The sequence below is a fragment of the Odocoileus virginianus genome, chromosome 32, assembly GCF_023699985.2.
Source record: "Odocoileus virginianus isolate 20LAN1187 ecotype Illinois chromosome 32, Ovbor_1.2, whole genome shotgun sequence".
Taxonomy (NCBI): Eukaryota; Metazoa; Chordata; class Mammalia; order Artiodactyla; family Cervidae; genus Odocoileus; species Odocoileus virginianus.
The window spans coordinates 33,403,329-33,419,543 of record NC_069705.1 but is presented as its reverse complement, the minus strand read 5'-3'; the positions used below and the strand labels follow the sequence as shown (position 1 = coordinate 33,419,543).

The 16,215-nt window shown below is 36.5% G+C and overlaps 1 long non-coding RNA gene across 1 annotated transcript in view; it reads right to left on the bottom strand.

The window, feature by feature from the left end:
- LOC139032544 (uncharacterized) overlaps positions 1-16,215 on the bottom strand; it is a 376,189-nt gene that overhangs the window by 259,747 nt on the left and 100,227 nt on the right. The window contains exon 2 of the long non-coding RNA XR_011485072.1: positions 1,531-1,562. This is a non-coding gene — a long non-coding RNA (uncharacterized lncRNA). The remainder of the gene's footprint in view (positions 1-1,530; positions 1,563-16,215) is intronic.

Genomic DNA, 16,215 nt, shown 5'->3' with positions numbered 1-16,215 from the left:
CTCAAAGATAAAGTGTTCCATTAAATCTCTTTTTAATCGTGTAAGTGCCCTGATGAAATTGTCTCACTATACAAAACCATCATGTTAGACACAAATTAAGGCATACACAAGACATTACAATGGTATTCAAAGTGAAATATTTATGAAGTGATTTAAATACTAATGACACAGCATTCCTAAAGGAGTCACAAAATTAAAGGATAAGAACATTCCACACCAGCACTGCAGTCCATGAGTCTGTTGCATGTTGTATATATTGTTTCTCATTACTCAATTCTTAGAAATGTAGCCAGGAGATTGAAGAGAAAAAGAGGACGAATCTTCTCTATATCCTTGAATACTAATACCAAACCCAGCAGGACATAGTTTGCCAAGAATCCACTTGTGTAGTAATTTCATCTGTCTCAGCTACAACCTTGCCTTTGTATTGAAGTGACTGTTTACTATTACAAGTAACTATAAATAAACTTCAGCTCAAATCCAGACACCATAGTATAAATTGATCTTATTTGCAGTTCTCTGCCCTGCCATTCTCAGCATGTTGGTCAGGTCGGTTTTTTTTTTTTTTTTTTTTTTTCCCCAGTTGTCAGATGGCTAATGCAATTCTAGATGTCACAAACAGACACTATAATGTCCAGCAAAGACTACTACATTTTCTTCTATGAATACCTATTCATCAATGACAAATACTTTCCCACATGCCTTCCTGCAGAGTTTTTCTGATTCCCATTGAATACGTTTGGGTCACATGTGCGTGTGATCCTAACTATCAATGATCAAACTGTTGGGTTGAGGTTTTCCTGAATACATGGATCTGCAGATGGCAAATAACCAAACAAGGCCAGAGCTATTGCACATACAAAGGGAGGAGGTGTATTGCTTTTAATTAGAAAACTGACAGTACCCATCTTAACTCTAAACAAAGCACTTTTTAGAATTAAGAAGAAACCAGAAATTCATAAAATCAAATTAATACATTAAATCTTTGGAAAGTGTTCAGTGTCTAAAGCCATTACTGAGAGTTTATAACTTATTAATTCTTCATTTACTTTCAACCTCATAAATTGCTTATTTCTCAAAATTTTTAACATTAGGAGCAGCAATATGAAGAAGAGATGAGATTAAGGCAAACTTTTGGTTGTCTAAAGTAACACTGGGTCAAACTTACAAACCTAGATTAAAATAAAAATAAATAACACAACCTTGGGATGAACAACACTCTGCACTGTAATATCACTATATGAACACCCAAATATAGTACTATAATGTTTGATGCTCTGAATGATAATTCTAAGATTATACACATGTGTATAAAATGTTTTGAACATTGTGATAAAAATGACGAAACTAATTCAAGCCTAAATTTCACAAGCAAATATAATTTAATGTTTAAATGTGAAGGAACTACATTTCACTGCATAACACCTTACTCCTTGATAATTTCAAACAAAGGAGGTGTATTTTGATGAAAAATATAACAAATAAAACTATCACAGTGATTACTTTAAAAGAGTAAGGTAGTAGGCATACCTCTCATTAATGTCTGTTATTTCACTTAGCACCTAAAAAAGAAAAAAACAAAAAAATTATGTAATATTTTGATGAGATTTTCTTAAATACTTCATTTTAGCATTCATTCAAATGAAATATTTTGTATGTTGAGGGAAATAAAAGCTTTTATCTAAGCAATACAATTAAATTCTTAAGATAGTTTTATTAATTATCTCTTAAAATGTCAACATCCCATATTTCAGAGTTCCCATATTTTACTGCTATATATGTAAATATAATATACAAATTGATTTACATTTAAGCTACCTACTATTTAAAATAGTAAGAACTTTAAGGCAGGATACTTTATAGTACTTTCTGGATAACAAAATTATTGTATTAAATGAGTGACTATGAAAGTGTTTTAATATTTGCACTACATAATGAGATGATACCATTAAATAATTTTCATATTATTATTTAAATGTCAGAGTATAAATAAATTGACACTTTAGTTAATAGACAGTTTTATTATTTAGTTAACAATTAGTCAATAAATGAATAAGAGCATTTAAAATACTAGTCCCTCAACTCTGAAAAACAGAAAAAAAAAAAAAGGTTGTTCTATGTCCCTTTCGAAGTTGGTATATTGGAATAAACTTTAAAGACCAGAATATTTTGATCAGGGAAAATTTATTTAAGCCACAATGTAGTCTATATCAATTCCAGCATCTATCAATTAGTTTAAGTAATACATTGTAATTTTTTGAAATTAAGTGTATATGTTTTCAAGTATACCATTTCCTTGACACTGAAAAGAAGGCTTAGTGAAGTTAGTAATTATCTTCCTCATTTTAGAGGAAAAATAACAGCCTCACATCACCTAAATGCCTTACCCAGTATTATTTTGCATTCTTATTCTACAGTATTTATAATTAGAAAGAAGCAGTGTCACCACAATTTGTGTTTAAATCCATCACTGAGTACCAGCCATAAACCTTGAGACAGAGAATAGATAACAAAGAAACTATAAATTGTTCTCTATTTTACCTGAAAACCATAAATTATGAAAGAATAAATGTTTTACTGAAAATTTACTTTATGCAAGACAAGATTATGTACTTTATATTAGTAATCTAATTCAATTACTATAACAGACACTCAGAAATGGGCTTTATTATTCTATTCATTTTATAGGTGAGAGATCCAAGATTCATAGAGGTCTATAAACTTTAAGATTATACAGAAAGTTAGACAAGTATCATTGGGAGTTTCTGCCTTTTCACATGAACTCATTTATCATTGCTGTTCTATGCTTTGCCTGGGGGAACTGCAATAAATAATTTGAGAGATTAAAAAGTTGCATTTTTTAGGGGCTACATCCCCGGGCCAGGAAGATCCCCTGGAAGAGGGGATGGCAACCCGCTCTAGTATTTTTGCCTGGAGAATCGTATGGACAGAAGAGCCTGGAGGATTATAGTCCACAGGGTCGCAAAGAGTAGGACATGACTGAAGTGACTTGCACAGCATAGCACATACTAAAAGGGAGGGAGAGGGAGGGATGAAAGGAGGGAATAGATAAAAGGAAAGGAGCAAGAAAGCAATAACTTCCATGGAAGGAAAAGCAAGAGAAGGTTAAGGGGAGGAGAGAGGAATGGAGGTGAAGAGAGAAGAGACAGGGGAGAAGACATGCAGGGAAGGAGGGAAGAAGAGGGGAGAAGAGCAAATAACCAGTGCAGAACCTCCATAAGGAGAGGAGAAATAAGTCACTTAGGGCAGAAACATAGACAGTGCAGATTTGGAATCAGAAAATCTGTCATAAAAGCCAAGACAGGAGAGTTATTCCCAAAAGGAAATATTTTGACTTAAAGATTGTTGCATTTATTTCCTAATATGTATTAGTCTTGAGCATTCTTCAGTTCTAATTCTCTTGCACATTTTCAGGATTAAATTTTTCCTCATATTTTGCCTTTCATCCCCCAGGCTATTATTCTGTAATAGACTCTTCCAAGCACCCCTGGAGATCACAGACTATAAAATTGAAATATAGTAGCTTGCATTTGGGGACTCTCAAAATTTGGCCTCACATTATTTTTAACCTAGGAAATTTAAAGACAATACACTGGACTTTCATTGAAAGAATAAAAGGAAGTGAAGTAAAAGTGACTCAGTTATTGGCAAATTCAGACTTAAATTGAAGAAAGCAGGGAAAACCACCAGACCATTCAGGTAAGACTTAAATCAAATTCCTTACAATTATACAGTGGAAGTGACAAATAGATTCAAGGAATTAGATCTGATAGAGTACCTGAAGAACTATGAACAGAGGTTCGTGATATTGTACAGGAGTCACTGATCAAGACCATCCCCAAGAGAAAGAAATGCAAAAAGGAAAAATCATTGTCTGAGGAGGTCTTACAAATAGCTGAGAAAAGAAGAGAAAGAAAAGAAAAAGGAGAAAGGGGAAATTATACCCATTTGAATGCAGAGTTCCAAAGGATAGCAAGGAGAGATAAGAAAGACTTCCTCAGTGATCAATGCAAAGAAATAGAGGGAAACAGTAGAATAGGAAAGACTAGAGATCTCTTCAAGAAAATTAGAGATGTTAAGGTAATATTTCATGCAAATATGGACACAATAAAAGACAGAAATGCTATGGACCTAACAGAAGCAGAAGATATTAAGAAGGGGTGGCAAGAATATATAGAAGAACAATGCAAAAAAGATTTTCATGACTGAGATAACCACAATACTGTGATCACTCACCTAGAGCCAGACATCCTGAAATGTGAAGTCAACTGGGCCTTAGGAAGTATCACTATGAACAAAGATAGTGGAATGACGGAATTCCAGTTGAGCTATTTCAAATCCTAAAAGATGATGCTGTGAAAGTGTTGCACTTAGTATGCCAGCACATTTGGAAAATTCAGCAATGGCCATAGGACTGGAAAAAGTCACCTTTAATTCCAATCCCAAAGAAAGGCAATGGAAAAGAATGCTCAAACTACTGCACAATTGCATTCGCCTCACACATTAGAAAAATATTGCTCAAAATTCTCCAAGCCAGGCTTCAACAGTATGTGAACTGTGAAATTCCAGATGTTCAAGCTGAATTTAGAAAAGGCAGAGGAAACAGATCAAATTGCCAACATCTGCTGGATCATTGAAAAAGCAAGAGAGTCCCAGAAAAATATCTACTTCTGCTTTACAGACTATGCCAAAGACTATGACTGTGTGGATCACAACAAACTGTGGTAAATTCTTAGAGAGATTGGAATACCAGACCACCTGACCTGCCTCCTGAGAAATCTGTATGTGGTCAAGAATCAACAGCTAGAACTGGATATGGAACAACAGAATGGTTCCAAATGGGGAAAGGAGTATGTCAAGGCTGTATATTGTCACCCTGCTTATTTAACTTATATGAAGAGTACACTGCAGTCATGAAATTAAAAGATGCATACTCCGTGAAAGGAAGTTATGACCAAACTAGACCACATATTAAAAATCAGAGACATTACTTTGCCAACAAAGATCCGTCTTGTCAAGACTATTGATTTTTCCAGTAGTCATGTATGGATGTAAGAGTTGGACTATAAAGAAAGGTGAGCACCGAAGAATTGATGCTTTTGAACTGTATTGATGGAGAAGACTCTTGAGAGTCCCTTGGATAGCAAGGAGATCCAACCAGTCCATCCTAAAGGAGATCAGTTCTGAGTGTTCACTGGAAGGAGTGATGTTGAAGCTGAAACTCCAATACTTTGGCCACCTGATGTGAAGAACTGACTCATTTGAAAAGACCCTGATGCTGGGAAGGATTGAAGGTGGGAGGACAAGGGAATGACAGAGGATGAGATGGTTGGATGGCATCACTGACTCGATGGACATGGGTTTGAGCAAGCTCTGGGAGCTGATGATGGGCATGGAAGTCTGGAATGTTGCAGTCCACGGGGTCACAAAGTGTCAGACACAACTGATCTACTGAACTGAACTGAAACTCTATGCGAAGTGCCGAGCTGGATGAAGCATAACCTGGAATCAAAATTGCTGGGAGAAATACCAATTACCTCAGATATGCAGATGACACCACCCTTATGGCAGAAAGCAAAGAACTAAAGAGCCTCTTGATGAAAGTGAAAGAGGAGAATGAAAAAAGTTGGTTTAAAACTCAACATTCAGAAAACTAAAATCATGGCATCTGGTCCCATCAGTTCATGGCAAATAGATGGGGAACAATGGAAAGAGTGACAGACTTTATTTTCTTGGGCTCCAAAATCACTGCAGATGGTGACTGCAGCCATGAAATTAAAAGACGCTAGCTCCTTGGAAGAAAAGTTATGATCAATCTAGACAATTAAAAAGTAGAGACGTTACTTGCCAAGAAAGGTCCATCTAGTCAAAGCTATGGTTTTTCCAGTAGTCATGTATGCACTTGAGAGTTGGACTATAAAGAAAGCTGAGCACTGAAAAATTGATGCTTTTGAACTGTGGTTTTGGAGAAGACTTGAGAATCCCTTGGCCTGCAAGGAGATCCAACCAGTCCATCCTAAAGGAAATCAATCCTGAATATTCATTGGAAGGACTGATGCTGAAGCTGAAACTCTAATACTTTGGCCACCTAATGCAAAGAACTGACTCATTTGAAAAGACCCTGATGCTGGGAAAGATTGAAGGTGGGAGGAGAAGGGAATGACAGAGAATGAGATGGTTGGATGGCATCACTGACTCAATGGACATGAGATTGAGTAGACTCTGGGAGTTTGATGGACAGGGAAGCCTGGCCTTCTGTGGTCCATGGGGTCACAAAGAGTTGGACATGACTGAGCCACTGAACTGAACTGAAATGAACTACTTTAAACCTATATCTTCCTACTGAAATAGATTGTGTTTTTATACATTTTATCTTCTTGGGCTTTAAAATCACCGAAGGTGATAACCGCAGCCATGAAATGAAAAAACAGTTGCCCCTTAGAAGAAAAGCTGTGACAAACCTAGAGAGCATATTAAAAAGGAGAGACATCTCTTTGCTTATAAATATCCTTACAGTCAAAGCTATGGTTTTTGCAGTAGTCTTGTATGGATGTGAGAGTTGGACCATAAAGAAGGCTGAGCGAAAAATCGATGCTTTCAAATTGTGGTGTTGCAGGAGGCTCTTGAGAGTCCCTTGGACTGCAAGGAGATCAAACCAGTCAGTTTTAAAGGAAATCAACCCTGAATATTCATTGGAAGGACTGAGGCTGAAGCTGAAGCTCCAATACTTGGGCCACCTGATGTGAAGAGCTGACTGACTGGAAAGGATCTTAATTCTGGGAAAGAAAAGACAAAAGGAGAAGGGGGCAACAGAGGATGAGATGGTTGAATGGCATCATTGACTCAACAAACATGAATTTGAGCAAATTCTAGGAGACAGTGGAGGACAAAGGATCCTGGCATGCTGCAATCCACAGGTCACAAACAGTAAGACATGACTTAGCAACTGAACAACAATAAAAGTTAAGTAACCTTTTAAAATTTAAAAAATCATTCTTATTTTTTAAAGAATAGTCTTTGTTTCAGTAGTTTGTGTTTTTAAAAATATACTTATTTTAAAGAGAACATGTGATCTTCAGAATTTTGTGTCATATTTTAAAGAAATTGGAAAAATCAATTTACCAGATAAAGGAAAGATAAGGATATGTCTCCTTTATAATCTCAGATTTACAGGAAAACAGCCCAAAATTTTATAGTATGCTCAATGAATAAGTAACTTTGTTTCTAGCCTCTTATTCTTGATATTTCAATACCACTGGGAAACAAAATTCTGTGGTTCCATTTCATGCGTTTTAAATTCTTATGCACATGATCTTATTTGATCATGGATTGTTGACAAAATAACAAAAATCTACAGCTCTTAATACTCTGGCTACAAAAATGTTCTTCGAACAGCTGCAGAATGCCAATAATTATCTTGGTCAGTCCAGTGCAGCAAAGTCAGGCAGCCAGCATTCAATTCCTCTGCTAAAAAATAGCCCGCATAATGAAATGTAAAATAGAGATGCTCTTTCAGACCCCAGAATGTCTCATTCTCTTTCTCTGGATAGAAAGTAACTGGAAAGTACAAACAGCTGAGGGCTTGTAACAGCTGTAGGACAAAATTCTGGATGGCATTAAACCTTCCTTGAAGCACAAATTTTCATTTAAACAAAGCTGCATGCATTGACAACTGAGTATATGGAGAAAAGATTTCAAATAATCTATATTAAGCATCAGTGAAGTCCATCTATTGCCAGATCTTACTATGAAAATGCTTCTATAAAATCCCCTGGATATATAATGTGATGAATAATACTTAATTTTTAAAAGTGTTTCTTTCATAAACACATGTCGATGTCAGTAAAATACTGTAGACTGAAGTTCAGCTCTTCAGAATAGTTCTTTCCCATGGTAGAAACAAGCTAATACAGTATCAGTATAAATTATATTTTCCTGAGGAAATAGAAGCAAGCTGAAGGGAATCAGATATTCACTGTCTTCAGAATGCATAGATAAAAACTCCCTTAAGTCAACTATACGTTAATGCAAGGTCCTGGGAAGAAAACAAGCAAGGAATGAGGGAAATTGAATAAAAATAGAATATTGCCTTTTTAGTGGTAAATAGCAAAATTTACACAGCCTCATTTAATAAACCCTTGACTTTTTCTTCACATTCTTTACAATACACACCCTGGTCTTGGAAACAAAGGGAGAGAAAAAGCACAGATCTGTCTTAAGAGAATTTACAATCTTATTACAGAAGCCACCTTCTTTATTTAAATGAGAACCAGCTAGCATATAATAGGAAACCACATTATAATTATATATACAAGTAATAAACTCATCTAAATAGATTTCTTAAGGAGGCAAATCTCTAACCTAATTATGAACATGGATTTGTGGGGGATAAGGAAAATAGTCATTCACAAAGCAATGACAATATGAGAGGGACAGATAGGAACAAGGAAGACCTTGAAAGCTGTTCTGAGTTGAGTTGAAGGGGCCAACTTCTCTGACCTCGCCACTACCCAGCAGGTCCCAGTCACATCGGTCTTTTGTCTCTGGGTCCTTGGTAAGCAGGACCTCTGGCAGGTTAGAATAATCAGACTTCCAGTGAGGGGGCACTGCTCAGTGGCTGCTAGTATGGCTTCCCAAGTCATGCCAGTGGTAAAGCACCTGTCAATTCAGGAGATGTAAGAGATGGGGGTTCAATCCCTGAGTCAGGAAGATCCCCTGGAGAAGGGAATGGCAACCCACTCCAGTATATTCTTGATTGGCGACTCCCATGGACAGAGAAGTCAGTGGCAGGTTACAGTCCACAGGGTTGCAAAGAGTCGGACACAACTCAAGTAACTGAGCACACATTCACTCCCAGAGAGCAAAATAAACTTCGATCTTGTAAGACAGAAGATCTTGGAGTCCAGAACCTACCTACAGCTGCTCACAACAACCCTAGAATCATCCACCTACAGAATCAGGAAATTAAAGCAGGGAGACCTTACACAACTTGCCTAGGGCCATGTGCAGGCTTATTCAGGTGCTCAGTCATGTCTGACTCTTTGCAACTTCAAGGACTGTACCCCACCAGGCTCCTCTCTTATGGGATTCTCCAGGCAAGAGTACTGGGGTGGGTTGGCATTTCTTTCTGTGTCTCCTGAATTGCAGGTGGATTCTTACCACTTAGCCACCAGGGCCATATGACTTGGGTTCATGTTCTGAAGCCCATACTCAACCCTGTTTTGATGCACTGCTTCTCAAGAACACAGGTCATAAGAGGATCTTTATTGTCACATCTCAGACAAGTAAACATATCTGGAATATTAGACATTTCCTTGGGAAAAGAGGAAAAATGAATGCTGAGATTTTTTCTTACAGAAGCCACTGCTACACCCTAGCATTTACCACAAGATAGTTGTTAGTGGCCACTGGACTTCAGAATAAAATACTACCTGAATTTAGGTTTAATGCAATGCTAAAAGCTTTACTTAAGACTGTTAGGTCAAAAAGGTGCTATTTGTCAATTATAATAGTGCTCCAGTTCAAAGAGGATCTAATTTACTTCCAAAAAAGAGGAAGCTGAAACTATATTTGAAAACCTGGTAATGCTTTTTCTATTCTTTCGTAAATCATTTCATTAGTAATGGCAAAGACTGTTCACAAATCAGCAACTAAATTGCAGTTTAGGGACTTTACTGCCAGAAATGTGTCACAGTTACAAGAATGAAGATAACCTTCATTACTGATGAAAAATGTCATGGTATCTATAATTCTACATTTTAAAAATGAGATAAGTCAAATTAAGTGACTTTGATTAAATATAGTAAATAATAGCAACTTGAACAGACTTGCTTCTTAGTGCTTTCTTATTTGTGTTGTTGTTAAACGGGGATAATATTTTTGTCTCTAAATAGCAATTGACAAAGAAATTTCATATCTATATTCATAAAAGCAGAAAATGATCTAATCAAATGTTATCTCCACCTATTCTATCTTGATCTTTATTTATCTCTGTGGTAATACACTTCCACATTGGATATATATGAATATTTAATAATAGCTTGTGCTTTGTATGCTGAGTTGCTTCAGTTGCGCCCAGCTCTTTGATACCCTATGGACAGTAGCTCGCTGTCCATGGGATACTCCAGGCAAGAATACTGGAGTGGTGTGCCATTATCTTCCTCCAGGAAATCTTCCAGACCTAGGGATCAAACCCACATCTCCTGTGCCTCCTGAATTGGCAGGCAGGTTCTTTACGACTATCATCACCTGGGAAACTCCTAACAATAGTGTGTAGGTCTGCCATTGTGAATTTGTAGCATGCGTTTTGTAAAATTCCTCAGCAGTAAGCCAATAAGGCATGTTTTACTTCTGACATACAATTAGAATGTTAAAATGTAATGTTATGTAAATAAAATCTGTAAATAAAGCAATTCATATTAAATATATACATATAACTTTAAAAATGATTCTACAAAAAATTGCATTCATTATCTATAATAGTTTCTTCTCTTTCAGTATTGTTCACACTTAAGAGTCAATAGCTAGATCTGGCTAAGGGAAACACTACAATAACAAGAATACATGAATTTATATAGTCATTTTTGTGTAAGATGCTCATAGTATTTTTAGTATATTATCTCATTTATTCTCACAGATTTTTTATTAGAAAGTTGCTAGAGTGACACTTCATTTATTCTCACAACATTCTTATAGAAAAGGTTTGTATATCCTTTCTAAATTAGTTTTGAAGCAACGAATTTTGTTACCTTTAAAAATCAATTTTTCCACATTATAGGACTTAACAATTTTTAATCAATATTTTATATATAAACACATCTGATCTCAGAACTGTTTGCAATAAAAAAAAAATGTTTTCATACTACGTCTTTCTGTTTAGTTTCTTTTTAAAAAAATTTTTTCAACCTCTTCTCTCTTTGCCTAAATATTTATTAATATAGCCTTAAACAGTGTGCTGCTGTCTTCTTGTTTTTCTTTTTTTTTTTTTTCAAATAGTATAAACATTTTATTTATTTATTTTTTTTTCAGAGACAAAGGTTTTATTTATTTATTTATTTATTTAAAAAAATTTTTTTTTCCCATTTATTTTTATTAGTTGGAGGCTAATTACTTTACAGCATTGCAGTGGTTTTTGTCATACATTGAATTAGCCATGGATTTACATGTATTCACCATCCCGGTCCCCCCTCCCACCTCCCTCTCCACCCCAACCCTCTGAGTCCTCCCAGTGCACCAGGCCTGAGCACTTGTCTCATGCATCCAACCTGGGCTGGTGATCTGTTTCACCCTAGATATACATGTTTCGATGCTGTTCTCTTGAAACATCCCACCCCCGGGTTCTCCCATAGAGTCCACAAGTCTGTTCTATACATGAGTCTCTTTTTCTTTTTTTGCATATAGGGTTATCGTTACCATCTTTCTAAATTCCATATATATGTGTTAGTATACTGTAATGGTCTTTATCTTTCTGGCTTACTTCGCTCTGTATAATGGGCTCCAGTTTCACCCATCTCATTAGAACTGATTCAAATGAATTCTTTTTAACAGCTGAGTAATATTCCATGGTGTATATGTACCACAGCTTCCTCATCCATTCATCTGCTGATGGGCATCTAGGTTGCTTCCATGTCCTGGCAATTATAAACAGTGCTGCGATGAACACTGGGGTGCACGTGTCTCTTTCAGATCTGGTTTCCTTGGTGTATATGCCTAGAAGTGGTATTGCTGGGTCATATGGCAGTTCTATTTCCAGTTTTTTAAGAAATCTCCACACTCTTTTCCATAGCGGCTATACTAGTTTGCATTCCCACCAACAGTGTAAGAGGGTTCCCTTTTCTCCACACCCTCTCCAGCATTTATTGCTTGTAGACTTTTGGATAGCAGCCATCCTGACTGGCGTGTAATGGTACCTCATTGTGGTTTTGATTTGCATTTCTCTGATAATGAGTGATGTTGAGCATCTTTTCATGTGTTTTTTAGCCATCCGTATGTCTTCCTTGGAGAAATGTCTGTTTAGTTCTTTGGCCCATTTTTTGATTGGGTCATTTATTTTTCTGGAGTTGAGCCGGAGGAGTTGCTTGTATATTTTTGAAATTAATCCTTTGTCTGTTGCTTCATTTGCTATTATTTTCTCCCAATCTGAGGGCTGTCTTTTCACCTTGCTTATAGTTTCCTTTGTTGTACAAAAGCTTTTAAGTTTCATTAGGTCCCATTTGTTTATTTTTGCTTTTGTTTCTAAAATTCTGGGATGTGGGTCATAGAGGATCCTGCTGTGATTTATGTCGGAGAGTGTTTTGCCTATGTTCTCCTCTAGGAGTTTTATAGTTTCTGGTCTTACATTTAGATCTTTAATCCATTTTGAATTTATTTTTGTGCATGGTGTTAGAAAGTGTTCTAGTTTCATTCTTTTACAGGTGGTTGACCAGTTTTCCCAGCACCACTTGTTAAAGAGGTTGTCTTTTTTCCATTGTATATCCTTGCCTCCTTTGTCGAAGATAAGGTGACCATAGGTTCATGGATTTATCTCTGGGCTTTCTATTCTGTTCCATTGATCTATACTTCTGTCTTTGTGCCAGTACCATACTGTCTTGATGACTGTGGCTTTGTAGTATAGTCTGAAGTCAGGCAGATTGATTCCTCCAGTTCCATTCTTCTTTCTCAAGGTTACTTTGGCTATTCGAGGTTTCTTGTATTTCCATACAAATTGTGAGACTGAGCACAGAGTGTATTTTGAAAAGAACCTTTTTCTTTTCTAAGCAGCAGATCTCAACAGTGGACCAAAAATATTCATTATCCATGTAACAAACAGAAGTGCTATCATCCAGATTCCGTTGTTTCATTTAGACAGCACAAGCAGAGTCGATTTAGCATAATTCTTAAGGGTCTTAGTATTTTCAGACATGCAAATAAGCAATGGCTCCAACTAAAAGTCAACAGCAACATCAGCCCCTAACAAAAGAGTCAGCCTATCCTTTGAAGCTTTGAAGTCAAGCCCTGACTTTTCTTTTCTAGCTATTAGAGTCCTAGAAGGCATTTTCTTTCAATAGAAACATGGGGGAAACTTACATGCATATTATTAAGTGAAAGAAGTGAATCTGAAAAGGTTACATACTATATGGTTCCAACTACACAACATTCTGGAAAAGGGAAACTATGGAAACAGAAAAAAATATATATATATATATGTGTATATATATATATATGTATGTATTAGTCATGGCTAGGGGTTAGGGGAAGGAGGAATGAAACAAAGAGAATTTTTAGGGCAGAGATATTATTCTGTATGACACTATTATGTCACTGTATGAAACCTGTCATTATACATTTGTCAAAACCAGAGGAATGTAAAATACAGAGTTGTTTTTTAGTCACTAAGTCGTGTCCAACTCTTTGTGACTTCATTGATGGAAGCACGCAAGTCTCCTCTGTCCTCCACTACCTCCTAGAGCTTGCTCAAATTCATGTCCATTAAGTCGGTGATGCTATATAACCATCTCATCCTCTGTCTCCTCTTCTCCTTTTGCCTTCAATCGTTCCCAGCATCAGGGTCTTTTCCAATGAGTCAGCTCCTCACCAGGTGACAATAGTGGGAAGAATCTGCCTCCAATGCAGGAGAAGTAAGAGGCACAGGTTCAACCTCTGGGCTGGCAAAATCCCCTGGGGGAGGGCATGGCAACCCACTCCACTTATTCTTGCCTGGAGAATGCCTTGGAGAGAGGAGCCTGGTGGGCTACAGTCCACAGGATCACAAAGAGTCAGACAGACACAACTAAAGCTACTTAGAATGCACATAACTCTCTGCATCAGGTGGCCAAAGAGTGAATACAAAGAGTGAACCCTAATGTAGACTTTGGATTTGGGCTGACAATGATGTGCCAATATAGGCTCATAAATCATAACAAAGGTACCACTCCAGTGAGGGTTGATAGCAGAGGAGGCTGAGTGTTGTGGGGACAGAAGCAGGGAATACGGGAATACTCTCTGTACTTTCTGCTTAGTTTTGCTATGAATCTAAATCTGCTCTAAAAAAAGGTTTATTAATTTTAAAACATGAAGAAGATATAAGGCTTTTTCAGACAAAATTAATGATATAATTAATTACCATCAGGCCCTGTGCTTCAAGTAATGCTAAAACTTCACTAACCAAAGAAATATTGCCCAAGCAGGAACACGAATCTATAAAAAGAAATAAAGAAACCCAGGAAAGAAATAAAGGAAGACAAAATAAAATTAATATTTTATTGTATATGCCATAAAAGATAATTATCTGTCTAAAAATAATTTCCATATGTTAAATTGTTTTAGTAGCATTTGTAAAAGTGAAATGTATAAGAATAAGATAAAAAAATTAGAGTGTATTTGGAACTATCATGCTGTAAGGCCCTTAAACTACATGTGAAAGTAATGTAATAGTCCTTAAGAGTAGACTCTAACTAATGGTGAATGACACAAGATCGAGGAAAACCACTTTAAAAAGTAAGAAGAAATATAATCAATAAATCAATAGAGGAAATAAAACAGAACTATAAAAAGCTCTCAATTAACCCAAAAGAAGGCAGAGAGAAATATGGAATAAAGGACTAAAATAGCAAAGCTATTCTGGAAAGAAGAACCAAAGGTAGAAAATCCAAACAACCTGCTTTCAATATTTATTTATTATAAAGCTACAGTCATCACAACCATAAAAATTATAAATATATATATATATATATATATATATAAAATCAATGGAACAAAACAGTCATGAAATAGACCTGTAAAGATGTGTCAGTTGGTGTTTTATATATTTATTTCATATTTTATTTTGAAATAATTTTATATTTATAGAAGTGTTGCAAAGATAGGACAGAAAAGTCCTTATATACCCATCCTCCAGGTTCACCTAAAATTAACATCTTATGAGATAACTTAATAAAAACAAAAAAATATATTGATAGAATATTTTTAAATTCACCAGCTTTTCCACTTTCTTTTCATGTTGCAAGATCTAAGCCAAGACACCATGTTGCATTTAGTTATGACTCTGCTGTCTCTTCCAATCTATGACAGATTTCTAGCCTTTCCTTAGTTTTCAGGAATTTAAGAGCTTTGAATAGCTTTGGTCAAGTATTTTTTAGAAGGCCCCTTACTTTGAACTTAGCTGATATTTCCTCATTACTGGACTAGAGTTAGAATTTGGGGGAAATAATCATAAGAGGAAGAATCCATCTCATTGCATTATATCAGGAAGGACATGATAATGACATGGTTTATTAACATCACCAAGATGTGAAACTCAATCCCTGAGCATCTCTCAGTTTTATACAATTTAAAGTTCCTTTCCAAATTCTGTTCACTAGAATTAAGTGTTTTATAAGATATAAAGATTCTTTTGATGACAAAACAAGACACAATGACCCTCTGGTAGACTGAAGGAAGAATCTTTTGCTGCTTACAGCTCCAAAGGAGAGAAGGCCGCCAAGCACTTCTAAAGTCCTATTTTTAGATTCATACACATTTATATTTGATATGCATGCTTGGAGAGTTGACCTCTTTTTTTATTGTTTATGTCCCTTATCCCTGAAAATAACCCTTGCTCTGGAATTCGTTTTGTCTAAAATCATTATGGGGGGAGGAGCCAAGATGGCGGAGGAATAGGACGGGGAGACCACTTTCTCCCCTACAAATTCATAAAAAGAACAATTGAACGCAGAGCAAACTTCACAAAACAACTTCTGATCACTAGCTGAGGACATCAGGCACCCAGAAAAGCAGCCCATTGTCTTCGAAAGGAGGTAGGACAAAATATAAAAGATAAAAAGAGAGACAAAAGAGCTAGGGACGGAGATCCGTCCCGTGAAGGGAGTCTTAATAGAGGAAGTTTCCAAACACCAGGAAACCCTCACACTGGTGGGTCTGGGGGAAGTTTTCGAATCTCGGAGGGCAACCTAACTGGGAGGAAAAATAAATAAAACCCACCGATTATGTGCCTAAAAGCAACTCCCAGCAGAAAAGCACCCCAGACGCCCGCATCCTCCACCAGCAAGTGGGGGTGGAACGGAGAGTAGTGGGCAGCATTGCTTAGGGTAAGGACTGGGCCTGAGTGCCCTGAGGGCAATCGGAGGGAGCTTTTGTGAGATAGCAACTTTAACTGTGGGATAGCAAAAGAGAAAGAGAAAATTAACTGGCCCGAACACACTGCCTGCCGTTCACAGA